The 19766-nt window shown below is 38.2% G+C and overlaps 1 protein-coding gene across 1 annotated transcript in view; it reads left to right on the forward strand.

Moving 5' to 3' along the window:
• LOC103598396 (FAS-associated factor 1-like) overlaps nucleotides 1-19766 on the forward strand; it is a 180344-nt gene that overhangs the window by 1876 nt on the left and 158702 nt on the right. The window lies entirely within an intron of this gene.

Here is a 19766-nt window from a genome sequence, read left to right on the forward strand (position 1 = left end):
AGGGTGTTTGATCTCTTTTGAGCTTCCACTTCCTGTGTAGAACTTCTCTCTGTTCCATGTGCTCTGGCCCTGGGTGCTGGATTACGCAGTGGCGGCCCCACAGGGTATGTGTTTTCTGTCGAGTCTCTACCTCCCTATCCAGACGTTTTCCCGCTCTGTGCACACTAGGTGGGACTGTTGGACCTTGCAGAGGCGGCCCGCAGGGTGTGTGTTTTCTGCCGAGTCTCCACCTCCTTAGGCGGACGCCTCCCCACTCTGTGCACTCAGTACTGGGCTGGGGTGTGTCTTCTGCAACCCTCATCTATCAGCCGGGACTTCAAGCCCCTGCTTGGCATCGCCCCACCCAGGAAGACTTTCAGGTTTCTACTAGGCGCAGACTGCCATTCGCTCTGGGTGCCTTTGTAGCACTGAGTGGGGCTTTCTCTGGACTTGTCACCTTCCTCCTGGTATTGCGGTTATCTGTGTAGTTGCCTTGTCTCCCACACCAGGGCATGAGCTTCTCGGGGGAGGAGCCCGCTGCACACAGTTCCTCTTTGAATCCCCCCGGCACGGACCGACTCTGGCGCCCGCCCGTAGTCAGCTCTCTGGCAGGTTCAAGCGAGCTCGGGAGTGCTCCGGCCACACCTCTCCCAACCAGAAATCGGTTAGGCGTTCTTCCGAACTTATGGCCACAGAGATGGTATCTGCCTCCCGGAAATAGGAAGTTTACCTGAGGTCGGAGCCCTGGGTGCAGTGGAGTGACAGTCGGGCTGGCCTCCTCTTCCCTGCCCTCCCGACGCTGCCCGGGGGCTCCTCACACCACCAGCCCTGCCAGAGATCCACAGGGGGAGTGGGATGGGAGGCCAGTCTACAGGCCCCGGAAGGCCCCGCGCTGGGGCAAGCAAGTGGCAAGGCTCAGTGAGGAGCTGCGCCGAGCAGGAGGGCAGGCCTGGCTGAGCCAGCCGGCTCCGCCCCCACCCAAGAAAATGGAGGCAGCCCTTTTGCCAGTGACTGGTCTGCTGTGGCCGGCAGAAGCCGGGCGGGCGTCTGCCCCTCAAGCAGGGCCGGGCTGAGGGTCACTCACAGAGCTGGGCCGGCCATGCGGCTTCCTCTCTGTTTCCGCATCATTGCCGTCGCCTCGGGCTGCTCACTCGGTCTCGCGGCACGGCTCAGGTGCTCTCAGGAATTTTCTTTTGTGTCGGCCCTAAACCTCGAATCTGTAGTTGCTTTTTTATCGTTGTAGTTTAGTTGATCAACGACTTATTCATTTTTTGTTGCTCTTGGAAATGCAAATAGCACTCTAGCAGCACAGCGCACACTTCTCAGGCTCACGCTGTCTTCTGGCGTCCCCGCTCCAGACCCGTCACCATCTTGGTACCCCTCCCCTCCTGTCAAACATTTAAAGAAGAACTGATACCAGTCTCCTCAAACTCTTCTAAAAAATTGAAGAGGATGAAATAATTCCAAACTTATTTTACAAGGCCAGCATTACCCTGATACGAAAGCCAGACAAGGACACTAGAAGAAAATAAGATTATAGGCCAGTATCCCTGATGAACATAAATGTAAAAATTGTCAATAAAATATTAGCACACTGGATTTAACAGCACATTAAGATCATTCCCCATGATCATGTGGGATTTATCCCTGGGATGCAAGGATGGTTCAACATATTCAAATCAGTAAATGTAATATACCACACTAACAGAATGAAGGAGTAAAACTGTATGATCTTCCAAAAAGGTACAGAAAAAGAAAAATGTTGACAAAATTCAGTACTTTTTCATTATAAAAACCCTCAGCAAATTAGATATATAATGAAATTACCTCAGCACAATAAAGGACATATATGACAAGCCCACAGCTAGCATCATACTCAACAGTAAAAAGTTGCAAGATTTTCCTTTAAGATCAGTAATAAGACGAGAATACTCACTCTCACCACTTCTATTCAATGTAATAGTGGAAGTCCTTGCCAGAGCAAATAGGCAAGAAAAAGAAACAATAGGCATCCACATAGAAAAGGAAAAAGTGAAATTTTTTCTGTTTTCTGATGACATGATCTTATGTATATGAGGTCTTCAAAAAATACCACGTAAACATTTGTATTAATTTTTTTTTTCTTATTCTACTGTCTTTTTTTTTTTGTCATTTCTCTTTTTTGGTGTTGCTGTTGTATTAACATTTAAATCCATTTTTCTACAAACTTTTTGAAGTATCCTCATATAGAAAACCTTAAAGACTCCACCAAAAAACCCTTTCAGAACTAGTAAATGAATTCACTAAAGTTGCAGGATATGAAATCAACATTGAAAAACCAGTAGCATTTTTTTCATTTTAAAAAAATTTTAAATGACTTTATTTTTTTAGATTTTAATTCATCAATATACAATGTAGTTGGTTTTTGTGTCCCTTTACCAATTTCTCCTTTTCCTCCCTCCCTCCCCCGCCCCCCCCATCAACATCATATCCATTCACTTGTCTTAACATGTTCAAGGAATTATTGTGATTGTTGTCTCTTCTCCCCCACCTCCTTATTTGTTTGCATATTTATTTATTTTTATTAGTTCCCACAAATAAGTGAGATCATATGGTATTTCCCTTTCTGTGACTGGCTTATTTTACTTAATATAATTGTCTCTAAGTCCATCTATGTTGCTGCGAATGGTAGTATTTCATTCTTTTTTATAGCAGAGTAGTATTCTATTGTGTAGATATAGCACAGTTTCCTTATCCACTCATCTGATGATGGACATTTAGGCTGGTTCCAACTCTTGGCTATTGTAAATAGCACTGCAATAAACATGGGAGTACAGGTATCCCTTTGGCATGATGATTTCCATACCTCTGGGTATATACCCAGCAGTGGAATAGCAGGGTCATATGGTAGATCTATCTATGATTGTTTGAGAAACCTCCATACCATCTTCCATAAAGGCTGCACCATTTTGCAGTCCCTCCAACAGTGTAGGAGGGTTCCTTTTTCTCCACATCCTCACCAGCATTTATCATTCTCAGTCTTTTGGATGTTAGCCATCCTAACTGGAGTGAGATGGTATCTCAAAGTGGTATTGGTTTGCATTTCCCAAATGCTGAGTGATGTTGAGCATTTTTACAAGTGTCTTTGGCCATGCATATATCTTCCTTTGAGAAATGCCTGTTCAGCTCCTTTGTCCCTTTTTTAATTGGGTTACTTGTTTTTTTTGCTGTTAAGTTGTTTCAGTTCCTTGTATATTCTAGATATTAATCCTTTGTCAGGTGTATATTTTGCAAATATTTTCTCCCACTCTGTTGGTTGTCTTTTCACTCTGATAATTCTTTATTTTGCTGTGCAGAAGCTTTATAGTTTGATATAATCCCATTTGTTTATTTTTCCTTTGCTTGCCTGTCCTTCTGGGGTCATCTTCATGAAGTCTGTACCCAATCCTACCTCCTGGAGTGTTTCCCTATGTTTTCTTTAAGGAGTATTATTGTTTCCAGACATATATTTAATTCTTTAATCCATTTTGAGTTGATTTTGGTATATGGAGAGGTACGGGTCTAGTTTTATCCTCCTACATATGAATGTCCATTTTCCCAGCACCATTTACTGAAGAGACAGTCTTTTCCTCATTGTATGTTCTTGATGCCTTTCTTGAAAGTCAGTTGGCTATAAGTTTGTGGGTTGATTTCTGGGTTCTCTATTCTGTGTATCTCTTTTTATGCCAGTACCATGTTGTTTTGGTTATTATAGCTTTGGAGTGTAGCTTAAAGTCAGGTTGTGTTATGCCTCCAGCTTTATTTTTTTTTTATTCAGGATTGCTTTGGTTATTCAAGGTCTTTTGTTTTTCCATTTGAATGTTAGGATTGTTTTTTCCAATTTTGACAAAAATGTTATTGGAATTTTGATGGAGATTGTGTTGAATCTGTAGATAACTTTGGGTGGTATGGACATTTTCACAATGTTAATTCTTCCAATCCAAGAGCATGAGGTATCTTTCCATCTTCTTGTGTCGTCTTTAATTTCTCTCAACAGTGGTTTGTAGTTCTCATCATAGAGATTTTTTACATCATTGGTTAAATTTATTCCTAGGTATTTTATTTTTTTTGGTGACTATTGTAAATGGGCTGGCTTTCTTCACCTTTTTTTCTGTTAGTTCTTGTTGGAGTTTAGAAATGCTACTGATTTTTGCATGTTGATTTTTGTATCCTGCAACTTTGCTGAAATCATTTATTTACAAGTTTTTTTTGATAGAGTCTTTAGGCTGTTCTTCATATACTATCTTGTCATCTGCAAACAGGAACAGTTTGACCTCATTTTTTCCAGTCTGGATGCCCTTTATTTCCTTCTCTCCCCTGATTGCTCTGGCTAGTACTTCCAATACTATGTTGAATAGGAGTGGTGAAAGTGGGCATCCTTGTCTTGTTCCTGTTCTTAAGGGAAAAGCTCTCAACTTTTCCGCATTCAGGATGATATTAGCAAAGGGTTTGTGATATATGGCTTTAATTGTGTTGAGATATTTTCCTTCTATACCCAATTTATAGGAAGTCTTTATCATGAACAAAAGTTGAATTTTGTCAAATGCTTTTTTCAGTGTCTGTAGAGATGGTCATATGGTTTTTGTCTTTGATTTTGTTTATGTGGTGTATCACATTTATTGATTTGCATATGTTTAACTAACCTCGCATCCCTGGGATGAATCCCACTTGATTATGGTATATAATTTTATGTATATGTTGCTGTATTCCATTAGCTAGTATTTTATTGAGGATTTTTGCATCTTTATTCATCAAAGATATTGGCCTATAGTTTTCTTTTTTATTGTATCTGTCTGGTTTGGTAATGGTGAATTTTGTCTCATCAAATGAGTTTGGGAGATTGGCCTCTATTTCACTTTTTTGGAATAGTTTGTAGAGAATTGTTATTCATTCTTCTTTATGGGTTTTGTAGAATTCTGCAGTGAAGCCATCTGGTCCTGGGCTTTTCTTAGTTGGGAGACTGAAAACAGCTTCAATCTCTTTGATTATTATTGATCTGTTCAGATTTCTGTCTTCTTGGCTCCGTCTTGGTACTTTGTATGTGTTCAAAAATTTATCCATTTCCTCCAGATTTTCAAATTTGTCAGTGTATATTTGTTTATAGTAGTCTCTAATGATTTCTTTTATTTCTGAGGTATTGGCTGTTGTATCACCTTTTCATTTCTAATTTAGTTATCTGTGTCTACTCTCATTTTTTAGTTAGGGCTTGCTAATGATTTGTCAATTTTATTTATCTTTTCCAAAAGTAAACTTTTTGTTTCATTCATCTGTTGTATCATTTTTTGGATTTCTGTTTCATTTAGTTCTTCTCTGATCTTAATTATTTCTTTCCATCTTCTTACTTTGGATTTGGGTTCTTGTTTTTCTAATTCTCGAAGGTGAAGTGTTTGGTTGATTACTTGCCGTGTTTCCATTATTCAGAAGTAAGCATTTAATGTGATAATTTTCCCCTAAATACTGCTTTTGCAGCATCCCACAGGTTTTGGTATGATGTGTCAGTATTTTCAATAGTTTCAATAAATTTTTTGATTTTCCGTTTAATTTCTTCTTGGACTCATATGTCATTAAGTAGAATATTGTTTAATATCCATGTATTTGTATAGTTTCCAGAGTTTCGCTTGTTATTGGTTTCTAGTATTAATCCTTTGTAGTCCAAAAAAATACATGGAATAATTTTAATTTTTGTGAATTTGTTGAGACTTAATTTGTGACCTAACATGTGGTCTATTCTGGAGAATATTCCATGTGCTGATGAAAAAAATGAATATTCTGAGGTTGTTGAATGAAATGTTCTGTCTATATCTGCCAAGTCCAATTGGTCCAAAGTGTTGTTTAGATTTTGTGTTTCTCTGTTGATTTTTTGCCTAGATGATCTGTCCAATGTTGAGAGTGAGGTGTTCAGATCCCCAGCTATTATGGTGTTATAGTGTCTGTCTCTTTCTTTATGTCTAATAGTGTTTGCTTTATAAACTTGGCTGGTCTGATGTTGGGTGCATATATATGTATGATTGTTATGTCTTCTTGTTGAATAGATCCCTTTATCATTGTATAGTGGCTTTCTTTATCTCTGTTTATGGTTTTCACTCTAAAGTCTATTTTATCTGATACAAGAATAGCTACCCCAGCTAGTTTTTCATTTGTTTGCATGGTATATCTTTTTTCATCCTTTCACTCTTAGTCTGCATGTGTCTTAAGGCAGTTTATTGTTGGGTCCATCTTTTTAATCCAATCAGTCAGTCTTGTGTCTTTCGAGTGGGGAATTCAAACCTTTTATATTAAGAGTTATTATTGAAAGGTGTTGATTTACTCCTTGTATTTTATTGATTTTTGTTTGGATGTTTTAAATATCTTTTGTTCCTTTCTTTCTGATTTACTGTTTGTCTTCTGTGTTTGTTGGTTTCTTGGGATGGTAGATAAACTTTTTTTTTCTCTTTATTGTTAGCATTTTTATTTTACTAGTGGGTTTTCTTCTTTCTTGAGTATTCATGGTAATGATGGTTGTTTTTCAGGTACTAGACCCAGTACTCCCTTGTGAATTTCTTTTAAGGCTGGTTGTATGGTAAAGACCTCCCACAGTTTGTTTGCTTGGGAAATATACTATTTGACCTTCATTTTAGAAGGATAGCCTTGCTGGGTTAAGTATTCTTGGCTGGAAATTTTTGTCTTTTAGTATTTTGAATATATCATCCCATTCTCTTCTGGCTTTTAGAGTTTCTGATGAAAATTCTGTTAGTCTGATAGGTGCTCCCTTGTATGTGACTTGATGCTTCTGTCTTGCAGCTTTTTAAGATTCTCTCTGTCTTTGAGTTTTGCCAATTTGACCATAACATGTCTCAGAGAGGACCTTTTTGGGTTGATATGTTTGGGGACCTTTAAGCCTCCTGTATCTGAAGATCTGTATCTTTCCGTATACCTGGGAAGGTTTCTGCTATTATTTTGTTGAATATGTTTTCAATGCCAGTTCCTTTTTTCTGCCCTTCTGGAGAATACCCATGATTCAGATATTTGAGCACTTAAAGTTGTCTGTTATCTCTCTTAGATTTTCTTCAATTTTTTAAATTCTTTTTTTCCTTTTTTTGTCCTCCTGTGTTATTTCAATCAGGTCATCTTCAAGGTCAGAAGTTATGTCTTCTCTTTGTTCTAGCCTGCTGATTATGCTCTCCGTTGCGTTTTTTAGTTCGTTGAATAAATCCTTCAGCTCTATAAGCTCTGCTACATTCTTTTTCAGGGCATTGATTGCTTTGTACATTTCCTCTTTCAGGTCCTGTGTATTTTTTCTCATTTCATTTTGCTGTCTAACTGAGTTTTCTTGTATCTCATTTAGTTTCCTTAGAATTGTTACTTTTTCTCATTTTGTTGTGTTGTCTGAGTCTTAGGTATCTCATTTAATTTCCTTAGAATTGTTGCTTGAAATTCCTTGTCAGTCATTTCATGGACTTCTTGTTCTATAGGATCTAGAACTTGAGAGTTATTATATTCTTTTGGTGGTGTCATACTTTCTTGGTTTTTCATATTTCTAGTATCTCTCTGTTGGTGTTTGGTCATTGTGACAGAAGCTTTCACAGTCCACTTGTTCCACCCTAGTGTCTGCAGCAGTGGTACGAGGTTCTGCTGATGCTCAGCTGCCTGCTACTGCCTCAGGGCCTGGGGGTTGGCAGTTCAGGCTCTTGGGGCGGGGTCTGTCCTGGCCTAGATCCCACAGGGGTTGCTGAGTTGGAGCTGCTGCCTCTGGGACTGGGGGTCAGCAGTTTGGGCCTCTTTGGGGCAGGGACTCACCTCGCCTGGATCCCATGGGGGCTGTCAGGTTGGAGCTGCTGCCTCAGGGCCTAGGGGGAAAATCACTAGCATTCCTGTATAGTAACAACAAACTGTCCAAAAGAGAAATCAAGAAAACATTCCATTTGGAATAGCTACCAAAAAAATAAAATACTTAGGAATAAATTTAATGAAGGAGGTTAAAGATCTGGACACTGAAAACTATAAAACATGATGAAAGAAATTGAAGAATACAGAAGTATATGGAGAAAAATGCCGTGTTCATGGATTGGAATAATTAACATTTAAAAAATGTTCATTACTTACAAAAGTGATCTAAAGATTCAATACAATCTCTATGAAAATTCCAATGACATTTTTCACAGAAATAGGGAAAAAAATCCTAAATTTGGTAAGGAGTCACAAAAGACCCTGAATAGCAGAGCAATCTTGAGTGAAAAAAGAAAAGCAAAAGTATCACATTACCTGATTTCAAAATATATTGCAAAACTGTCATAATCAAAACAGCATGGGGCTGCTTGGTTAGCTCACTTGGTTAGAGCACAGTGTTGATAACACCAAGATTGAGGGTTCAAATCCCTGTACCGGCCAGCCACCAATAAACAGAGAACAGAAAAAAAAATCCATGGTACTGACATTAAAAATTGGTCATTGGAACAATAGAAGGCCCAGAAATGAACCCATGCATTTATGATCTATTGATTTTCAACAAAGGTGACAAGAACACACAATGTGAAAGGGTAGTCTCTTCAAGAAATGACATTGGGAAAACTGGATATGCCCCTGCAGAAGAATGAAACTGGACCCTTATCTCATACCATATACAAACATCACCTCAAAATGGATGAAAGACTTATACATAAGATCTGAAACTGTAAAATTACTAAAAGAAATTGGGGGAGGGGGTGAGTTCCATGAGCTTGGTCTGAACACTGATTTCTTGGATTTCACCCCAAAAGCACAGGAAGCAAAAGCAAAAATGATAAATGGGGATTGCCTCAAACCGAGAAGCTTCTGTATAGCAAAGGAAACCATTAACAAAGTGAAGAAACAAACTACAGCCTGGGAAAAATTATTTGAAAAACATATATCTGATAAAGGGTTAGTATCCAAAATGCACAAGGAACTCAATCACAAGAAAACAAACAATCCAATTAAAAAATGAGCAAAGCACCTGAGTAGAAATTTGTCAAAAGAAGACATACAGATAGCTAACAGGTATGGGAAAAGATGCTCAACATTGTGAACCATCAGGGAAATGAAAATTTAAAACCACAGTGAGGCATTACTTCACACCTGTCAAAATGGCTATTATCAAAAACATGAAAGTTAACTAGTGTCAATGAGCATGTGTAAAAAAGGGAACCCTTATATACTGTTAGTGGGAATGTAAATTAGTACAGCCATATGGAAAGCAGTATAGAGGTGCCTCAAAAAACTAAAAACAGAACTACCATATTATCTAGCAATTCCACTTCTGAGCCTATATCCAAAGGAAATAGGCTCCCACGTTCACTGTGGCAGTATTCACAATAGCCAAATTATGGAATCACCTAATTGTCTGTCAACAGACGGATGGATAAAAAAAGTTTTGTTTATGTACACAATGGAATACTATTAAGCCTTTCAAAAGAAGGAAATTCTGTCATTTGTGACATGCATGAACCTGGAGGACATTGTGTTAAATGAAGTAAGGCAGGCACAAATAAACACTGTGTGGGGTGACTTTATATGGAATCAATAAAAAGTCAAACTCACAGGAGAGTAGAAAGGTGGTTACCTGCGGCTGGAGGGGGCAGGGAATGGAGAGATTGTTGGTCAAAGAGTAGAAGTTTTAGTTAGCAGGATTAAGTTTTTGAGATCTATTGCACAGCATGCTGACTATAGCTAATAATAATGTATATTTCAAAATTGTTAACTGAGTAAATTTCAAGTATTCTCACCACACACACACACACACAAAGTAGTGAGTTCATGGATATAATTAATTTAATTATTCCACAGTATATGTATGTATCAAAACATTGCATTGTGCTTTTAATATGTACAATTATTATTTGTCAACTAGAAATTTTTTAAATGGGCAAAGGAATAGATATTTCTCCAAAGAAGATATACAAACATCCAATAAACATGAAAAAGTCTCAACATCACTAATCATTGGGAAAAACAACTCAAAACTACAATAACATACCATTTCATAACCATTAGGATGCTACTATCAAAAAAAACTGAAAATAACAATGTTGGCAAAGGTGTGGAAAAATTGGAACACTGTGCATTGTTGGTGGGAATGTAAATAGTACAGCCACTGTGGAAAACAGTATGTCAGTTCATCAAAAACTAGACTTACTGTATGATGCAGCAATTCCACTTCCAATATGCCCCAAAGAATTGAAAGCAGGGTCTTGAGGAGATATTTGTACAACCATGTTCATAGCAACATTATTCACAAAAGCTAAAACATGGAAGCAATTCAAGTGTTCATTGTCAATTGAATGAATAAGCAAAATGCAGTGTATCCATACTTTGGAATATTACTCAGCCTTTAAAAGGAAGGAAACTCTACAATATATTCTAACATGGATAAACATTGAGAACCTTATGCTAAGTGAAACAAGTCAGTCAGAAAAAGACAAATACTGTATGGTTTCACTTACATGACACAGAGTAGTCAAAATCATAGAGATGGAAAGTAGAATGGTGCTTGCCAGGGGCTGGAGGAAGGGGGGAATGGAAGTTAACTGTTAATAGGTATAGAGTTTCAGTTTTACAAGATGAAAAGAGTTATGGAGATGGGCGGTGGTGATAGTTGCACAATATAAAGAATATATTTAATGCCACCAAACTGTACACTTAAAAATGGTAGAAGAATGAAACTAGACCCCTATCCCTTACCATATACCAAAATCAGCTCAATGGTTTAAAGATACAAGATCTGAAAGTATAAAACTCCTTGAAGACAGCATGGGGGAAACACTTTAGGATGCAGGACTGAGCAAAGACTTTATGAATAAAACCTCTAAAGCACAGGCAACAAAAGAAAAAATAAACAAATGGGATTATATCAAACTAAAAAGCTTCTGCACAGCAAAGAAAACCAGAGAGCAAAAAGACAACCTACAGAATGGGAGAAAATATTTGCAAGCTACACATCCAACAAGGGACTAATATCCAGAATATAGGAGGAACTTAATAGTAAAAACCACAAATAATCTGATTTAAAAATGGGCAAAGGAGCTGAGTAGGCATTTCTCAAAAGAAGACATGCAAATGACCAACACATATATGGAAAGTGCTCATCGTCACTAATCACCAAAGAAATGCAAATCAAAACCACATTGAGATATCATCTCACCCAAGTTAGACTGGCTATTATCAAAAAGACAGAAAATAACTGCTGGCAAGGATGTGGAGAAAGGGAGCCTTTATATACTGTTGGTGGGATTGTAAATTAGTATAGTCATATGGAAAGCAGTATGGAGGTTTCTCAATCAACTATTGATAGAACTACCATATGACCCAGCCATCCTGCTATTGGGTATATACCCAAAGGAATGGAAATCATCATGTCAAAGGGATACTTGCACTCTCATATTTATTGCAGCTCTATTCACAATAGTCAGGATGTGGAACCAACCTAAATGTCCATCAGTGGACGACTGGATAAAGAAAATGTGTTATATATACCCAATGGAATACCACTCAGCCATTAAAAAGGAAGGAAATACTGTCATTTGAAGCAACATGGATAAGCTTGGAGAAAATTATGTTAGGTGAAATAAGCCAGGCACAGAAAGAGAAATACCTCATGTTCTTAATCATAAGTGGGAGCTAAACAAACAAGCAATAATAATAATATTTTTTCAGAAAGAGAGAACAGAACTGTGGTTACTAGGGATGGGAAAGGGGAAGGGGGAGAGGGCATGGTGAGAGGTTGGTTAATGTACACAAAACAGCTAGACAGGAAAAAAATAAGTTCTATTTGTGTACAGTTAAGCTAGACATCTATAATTAATAATTTACCGGGTATTATCAAATGGCTAGAACAGAGGAGATTGAGTGTCCTCATTATAAAGAAATTAAGTTTGGTGATGATGAATATGCTGATTACCCTGATTTGATCAGCATACATTGTATACATGTATTAAAATATATCTCTATACTCCACAAATATGTACAATCAATACATTTCAATTTTTTAAAAATAGTTGTGATGGTAAATGTTATATAACATATTTTATATAACATTTTAACACCAAAAAAAAGGTACAAAATATTATTAGGAAATTCAAGGAAGATACTGTACAGCAATTACGATAGGATATATGAGTGGAAACAAATACAGGCAATGAGGTAGCTGCAGTATTCTAGGGATGAGATGATAGATCCTACATAGCATTGTTTATTTTAAAACTAGAGACATTGGTAAAGGGCCACAAAAAAAGATTACATTGTGTAATGTTGAATATACTAATTATCCTGATTTGAACATCATATATTGCACACAGATATTCATATTCAATGCTGTACCCCACAGACGCATATAATAAATTGTGTTTCAATAAATAAAAATAAAAACTAGAGACATTTCAACCCAGTGTGAAATGTCTAGTGAAATTTAAAAAGCAACAGGTAACTGCCCAGATATGTAGAATGAGAGAGTGACTGAATTAAATTTAAAATGTGTATTCCCAAGTGGGGGGGGGGGATGGATAATGATAACTTGAACTAGAACACTACTAGTAAAAGAAAGAATGGCATGGATTCAAGGAAATATTTTGGAGGGGAGATCAGTAAGATCTGTGGGAAATGAAAGACAGGTAGGAGATAAGAATGATGTCTAGGTTTTAGCTTGAGTGACAGATAGGAATCATTCATTCAATAAATTTTTGTTGTATACCTACTATATGCCAGGTACAGGTCTAAGTGTTGGGAATATGGCTGTGAACCAAGCAAGTCTTACCATAAAGAAGCTTATACCTAACAAAATGAAATTAAATATGGATAATTGCCAAAAATCTATAATTCAATTTTTAAATCTTGGTGAGACAAGTATAGGATGGAAAACAGGAGGCAACATTATATAGAATTGCACCATGGTCAGACAAGCTAAATAGTGATCCAGTTGCCTCCTAAACATCTCTATGTGAATGCCCACCTCAGACTCACTCTGTACAAAACTGAACTTACCTATGTTCTCCCCCAAACCCATCCGCTCACTCATATTAATGTCCATCATTGACCCAAGAAAAAAACTGTTTATTCTGGTCACTGGCTATGAAACTAATCCAGTTGATCTGATAACATCTAGATTTTTATAAACGTTTCACTATTGAAAAAAACATATATTTATATTAGCATCAAATTTGCCCTAATTTGTTAGTTGAGAAGTTTCTTTGCTGTTAGAGTTTATGTGCTGCCCATTATCTATACTGGCCTTTCCCACAACACTGAACCAAAAGATATGTGGTCTTTCTGGAATTTTTATCCTTTCCCTCTCTATTGCTTCCTTCTCTTCATCCAAAAAAATGTTCAGATCTCATCTAATAAAAATATTTCTTCAAACCTGGCTCCTTCTCGACCTTTAGTTCTATCTTTTTTTTTTTTTTTTCCTTCTCACAGCTGAGCTTAGAATGATCTATACTGGAGAGCCGAACCCGTGGCTCACTCGGGAGAGTGTGGCGCTGGGAGCGCCGAGACCACCAGTTCGGATCCTATATGGGGATGGCCGGCGCGCTCACTGGCTGAGCGCGGTGCGGATGACACCAAGCCAAGGGTTGCAATCCCCTTACCAGTCACACACACAAAAAAAAAGAATGATGTATACTGGATGACTCTACTTCATCTTGTATTCACTTAACTCACTACAGTTGGCTTCTTCCTACTATATAACTAAAATTGAATTTAACTATTAAAGTCAGTTAATAGTTTTTGTAAGATGCCATGTTATGTCATTTCCTTTCATTTTGGGGGCAATATTTAGTCACATTCTACAGTTGGAGTGTGAAGACACTTGCCCAAAATTTTACAGAAAATGGTAGAATATCCAATCCCAGGTCTTTTGATTGTACATTCAGGTTGGTTGCTGTTGTTATTTATTCACATCATACCATAGCTGTTTCTTCCTTAATTTTCGTTCTACTAAACCTACCTATGCTTTTGTCATCTACTCCCATTCTAGAAATTTTCTCAGACCTTCCTCTGTTACTCTTTTTCTCAATTTATTTTCTAATCTTTGACAGCCATTTCTACATCTCTTTTGCTGGTTTCTCTTTCTTTACCAGTTGAAAAATAGATACATATATATATGTAGAGATACATATAGAGAGATAATATAAATTCTTATCATCACATTTGTATTAGTCCGTTTTCTGTTGTTTACAACAGAAAACCTGAAACTGGGTAATTTATAAATAAATGAAATTTATTTGTCACAGTTTGGAGGCTGGAAAGTCTGAGGTCCAGGGAGCATATCTGGTGAAGGCCTTCTTCTACAGCAACTCAGGGTATTCACATGGTGAGAGAAATGGCATGAGCAAGAGACAGAACTAATCTTCTCACTCGCTCTCCTTATAACACCATCAGAACCATGCCCATTACTCTGTGAATGGATCAATCCATTCAGGAAGGCACAGTCCTTACAATCAAGTATCTGTCAGATTTCCCACCCTCTTAGCACTGTTACAATGGAGGTCAAGCTTCAGTGAGTTTTGGGGGGGACATTCAATCCACAGCATTCTTCTTCCTCTGTATTTTTCCTCTATTTTTAAAGGAGTTATCTTTTTATATGATTATTACTTACTATTATACATTATTATTACTTACTATTGTTTATATGCTGATTACTTCCAAATCTAAATCCTTCCTGGACCTCATTCCTGAGCTCCTGAGAAGGTTTACATTTATTCTCTTTTCAGCTGCCTGTGAGTTATATTTTCCTAGATATCCTACAGCCACCTCAAATTTATTCTAATTGGCCTCAATATCCTCCCTCACCAGACCGTGGCCTTCTGTACCCACTCAATCACCCAAACTAGAAATCTTGGTGTCATTTTTGCTTTTTCTGTTGTCTTCATCCCCAATTCTAAATAGTCAACAATTTCTTTTTTAAAAATTTTATTTATTATTATTATTATTTTTACATTCTAAGATGTTGTTGCAAAGCAATTGGGGAGGAGGGGGAGAGGGGAAGGAGAGGGGAATAGGGTGCGAGGAGGAGAAAGGAGGGAGGGGGCATGGTCAAGGCCTGTGGCACCTACCTCATTCCTGCAGAGGAGCCCAGGGGGCTTTCTAGTGGCAGCTCAGTGGTCGTTACTGGACTGGATACAGACATTGGGGGCATGGCTGAGGTCCTCAGCCTCCTACCTCCCCAGCTTGGAAGCCTGGGGCACTTCCCGCAGCAAACTCGTGGTCATCACTGGGCTGGATGCAGATGTCGGGGGTGGGGGGGTGCATGGCTAAGGCCCTCAGTGACCCCTGCCATCCCAGCTTGGGAGCCCAGGCCACTTCTGGCGGTAGCTCAGTGGTTGTCACTGGGCTGGATGTGGATGTCAGGGGGACATGGCTGAGGCCCTCAACCCCCCACCCCAGATTGGGAATCCAGGGGCCTTCCAGTCCTTTAGGTTTTATAGGTATTCTTTGGTGGTGTTAGACCAGTACTGGTTAAAGTCAGAACTTTGTCTCTGACCTATGGGTTTTCTGTTTTTTTCTTTCAGTTCTTTGTTGGATTATTCACTATTCCCACCACTTAAACTCTGCACTGGAACTAATTTGTTGTCCTTTGGTTACTTCTAAAATGGAGAACTTCCTGTGGGAACCAGCACTTGAGCCCTATGGTTCAACTAAATTGCTGCTTTGCTGCTGATTCTCTGGGGAAGGCTTTTTGTGCAGTTCAGCTTTTAATTGTTGACCCTGTAAGCACTTCTGGGTCCTGTGAGTTCTGGTACAACCAGGTTGTGTGGAAACTCTGGTCTGGGCCTGAGTCTTTTCAGCAAACTATACATCCTGCAGTTCTATATTCCTGACTAGTCTTCACTGACTGGTCCTGTGCTGATTGGAGGGTAGATCAGCTGTCCATGTTGTGCCCCAGTGTCCCCCTGGTGGGCCCGTCTCCCCCACCACCCACACTCCAAAGGCTTCCCATGGGATGGGCCATGCGCTGGTCCCTTGCAATGACTCACTGGCCTCTGCATGGCTCCTCTTTTCAGTTGTTTGTGGCCCATTGCTCCTGTGTGGGTCCCAGGAACTCTGTTAGTGGACTTGCTGGCCTGGAGGCCTCCAAAGCTCTCTTCTCCCTTGCAGTCTCCAAGCAACTTCATATAAAGGGCACAGCTGAGGCTTTTGCCAGCTCTTGCTCCATGTGCTCAACAATGCAAGACTTGAAGTGGTCAGGGCTTGAAATAGTAGGAGTGGTCCTTTCTTTCTCTCATCATGGCTTCTGGCTTCATGAACCCCATAGGTCTTTCCTCCTCTTCCCTTGAGCTCTAGCAGCCCCAGCTTGGCAGTTGTTGCTTTTTAGTAGATATAAATTGGTTGATTGTGGGAGAGAGTGACACTAGGTATTCTATTCTGCCATCTTGATTGGAAGTCCTGATAGTCAACAATTTCAATCATTTCTTCTGAAGTGTATTTTAAGTATGTCACCTTAGTCAATTTCCACTGCTACTATTCAAGTGTAGACTTTCAGCTCCTCTCCCTTGGAACTTTGAAATAGGTCTCTCTTATTTCAGGTCTAATCTGCCATATGCCACCACACCATCCCTACCACACACAAACACACACAAACACACACACACAGACACACAGCCATCAGAGGATGTTTTCTTGTACACTCCTCTGCCTAAAAACCTTTAGTGATTTCCCTATTGCCTTCAGAGCAAAGCCCAAATATCTTCCCATGCCAGTTTAAGAACTGCCTCAACCTAGTTTCATCAAACCTTTTTGCCCTTACTGCCAGTCCACATTTCTCTGCCACATGTAGAGCTGATGATTCAGTTTGCTTTTCTGAATTCTTTATTGATTTTTTAAATATCCAATTCCTTCCTCGAGTTTTTTCTCTGCCTAGTGTACAACTTCCTTGGCGCCAGTCTTCCTATATACATACTCACCACATTGATTTCTTTAAGGTATGGATTAAATATTAGCACTTGTGTAAAGTCTTGCACAGTCTTTCTCACTGATCCTAAAGGAACTAATCATTCTCGCCCTTATTTTCCAATAATATTTGCTTATACTTTTATTGTATCTCTTACCACACTAAAAAAAGATACATGTGACTAAATATATCTTCCTTTTAGAATTCTTGAAGGCTAGAACCATGTTTTATCTCTGTATCCCTAGCTTTTAATCTGGTGCCTCCACATAATAGGTTGTTGGTGAATGTTTGTTGAAAGGAATATCTGCTTCAATTATAAGCTTCCTTTAGTGCTTACTGTGAAGAGTTCTGAATTTTTGTCTAAATAGTTTGCTTGTCATCTTGTCCAGGAAGTTTTCCCTAACCCTTCCCACCCCTAGTAAGTTAGGTGCTCTCTTCTGAATTTAGATGTCATAACACTTATCATGCAATATTGTAATTCTCTGCATGTATTATTATAAGGTGCTCCTTGAGACAGCATAGACTGTATCTTTCATACAGGTCCAAGATAGTGTGACAGTTAGTAGGGGATTTATAAATGTTTGTTGAATGATAACAGGAATAAACAAATGAATGCAATAAAGAGCCAAACTAGAATCACATTTTTTTTTAGCTATTTTAAAAATTATAAATAAATAGCTTCTCTGGATTCAAAGAATTTTAGGGCAGCCATGACCGATACCAAGAGATTATTTATTCTCATCAGCAGGCATTAATGAAGAAAAGATTGTTTATATTATTTTTTAGAAAAAGCTTTTCCTAACCTGTTAGATGGCTGATATGAAAATGTGGAGAGATTGGGAGTTCCTTATACATAATTAAGTAGCTCATTCTTGCAGATACTTCAATAATTCATATTTGAAATATACTTTTTTCAACAAAATTGGCTTTTTAGATACCTCCCTTGGAAGATGAGTGGTTGTAGGATTTTGTTTTCTGGGATTTTAAGAGATTTGGGGACTCTATACTTTGTGAAGGGAAAATGAATAATGAGTTATGGAGACATTGGAGGAAATTAAAATCACAACTGTATCTTAGTATGAAGAATAAGTTCCTATTGTTATGGAAAAGGGCTATTTGGTTGAAAGCTAGATTTGGAGAAAGAGGGTAGATATGGGACAGTAAGGTAAAAGTGGTAAGAAAAGAAAGAAGTATATATGAGTATAAAGCATTCCCTTTTTTCTCTCCCCTATGTCTCAACTCACCTGATGCCTCTCAAAGGGAGGAGTGAGTACTAGGCAAGGCTAAATGAAGGCTGAGATGATAGCTTAGCTGGTAGAGGATGTGAGAAGGTTTATCATACTGGTCCTTTTCTCCTTCCACTTGCCTGTGAACCTGTCTAGGCATTGTAAAGAAACAAGGTACACTTACCTTGTAAATCTTGAACCTTTACCTGCTTAAGACTAAACCTCAAAGTTAAAGGAAACTTCATGCTTCAGATATTTGATTGCCTGAAACATAGAGGGAATTTAAGCACAGTTGTCCTAATAAAGGTGTTATTTTGTAAAGGAGGACCCCCTCACTGTTTTGAAAGGAGAAAGCGTTTTGAATTTTTAAGTTGTTGAATAGCTTAAACCAGGAGGAGATCTTGGCTCTACAGAACAAAATACTAAGGGAGAATTAGGATTGTGTGTGGAACCAGGCTTCTGTGAGAAATATGAGTGGTGGTAGTGGTAGAGTCAGAATAGCGGGTAAGTAGTTTAAGGCAAGGACCATTCATTCATTTATTCATCTAACAAGTGTATCTTCATTTTCTATTCAAAGCATTGAAAAGACAGTCTTAAAGATGAGAGGGAAAATATGATTTGGGGCATGCTGGATATGCTGAAGGCAGAAATGCTGAGTATACTGAGTCAAATGGAGTGAATATCTTATCTTCCCGATTTGGAACTGTTAGACTCACTATGTCAGTACTTTTAAAAATTGTTCCACAAAGTTTTGAGGTCCTTCAGACTTATCCCAGCTGTCAAACAGATAATGTGGAAGAAACAGCCAAATCCAAGAGCGTTATTTTCCCCATTGCCCTCTCACAGCATCAACCCCAGTAGCCCTACTTTTATCTATTGTATGAATTGTAATTCTGTGTAACATTTTGTTTCAGCCTGGGGGAGGTAACCCTGTGAAAAGAAGTTAAAAAACCACTGATGAGAGATCTCTAAGATCCCTTCCAGCTTTAATATCTGACATTCAATAACTGGCTGACCTCTAACATCCCCCCTAGCTAAATTTTATAAGACTTTGGTTCTGTTTCTCTTAATGCTTTTCTGGCACTTATTTATCTCAAAGTTAGGCTCCTCTGCATAGACTGAAGGATCAAATAGTTTCCCCGTTTTCATAACTTAAGTATAAAGAGCCATATTTTAAAAGATAGAAATTTCGTTTATTAAATAGCCTTGTAGACTTTATTGAACATAAGTCAGAGAGGCAGTTAGCCAGAAACCTTGCTTGGACCCTCTTCTCACCTAAGGTGTGAATATTTGTCAGTACTCACGACCTACTTCAAATATTCTTAATCTCAGTATTTTTGAATCCTATTCTAACCTAGAGAATAGCAGCCTAGTTTATATTTTGAAGCTGATGTTTTTACTACCTTCAACTTCAACGGATGTTGCTGAAAACAAAATAAACAGCATGTTTATCTATCAGTGCCTAGCATGTAGTAAATTCTTAATATATGTTTATTGAATTAAATCATCATTCTTACATTTTATATTTAATAGCCTTTAGTTTTATAAGGAACTTATATATATAGTTTATTTCATGTTATCATCCAATAACACTGTGAAGATTAGCGTACCATATTTCACTAATGAGAAATTTGGGAACCACTACAGTAAAAAAATTGCAAGTTTGAAAA

This window comes from Galeopterus variegatus, unplaced genomic scaffold (genome assembly GCF_000696425.1).
Source record: "Galeopterus variegatus unplaced genomic scaffold, G_variegatus-3.0.2 Scaffold2596, whole genome shotgun sequence".
Lineage (NCBI taxonomy): Eukaryota > Metazoa > Chordata > Mammalia > Dermoptera > Cynocephalidae > Galeopterus > Galeopterus variegatus.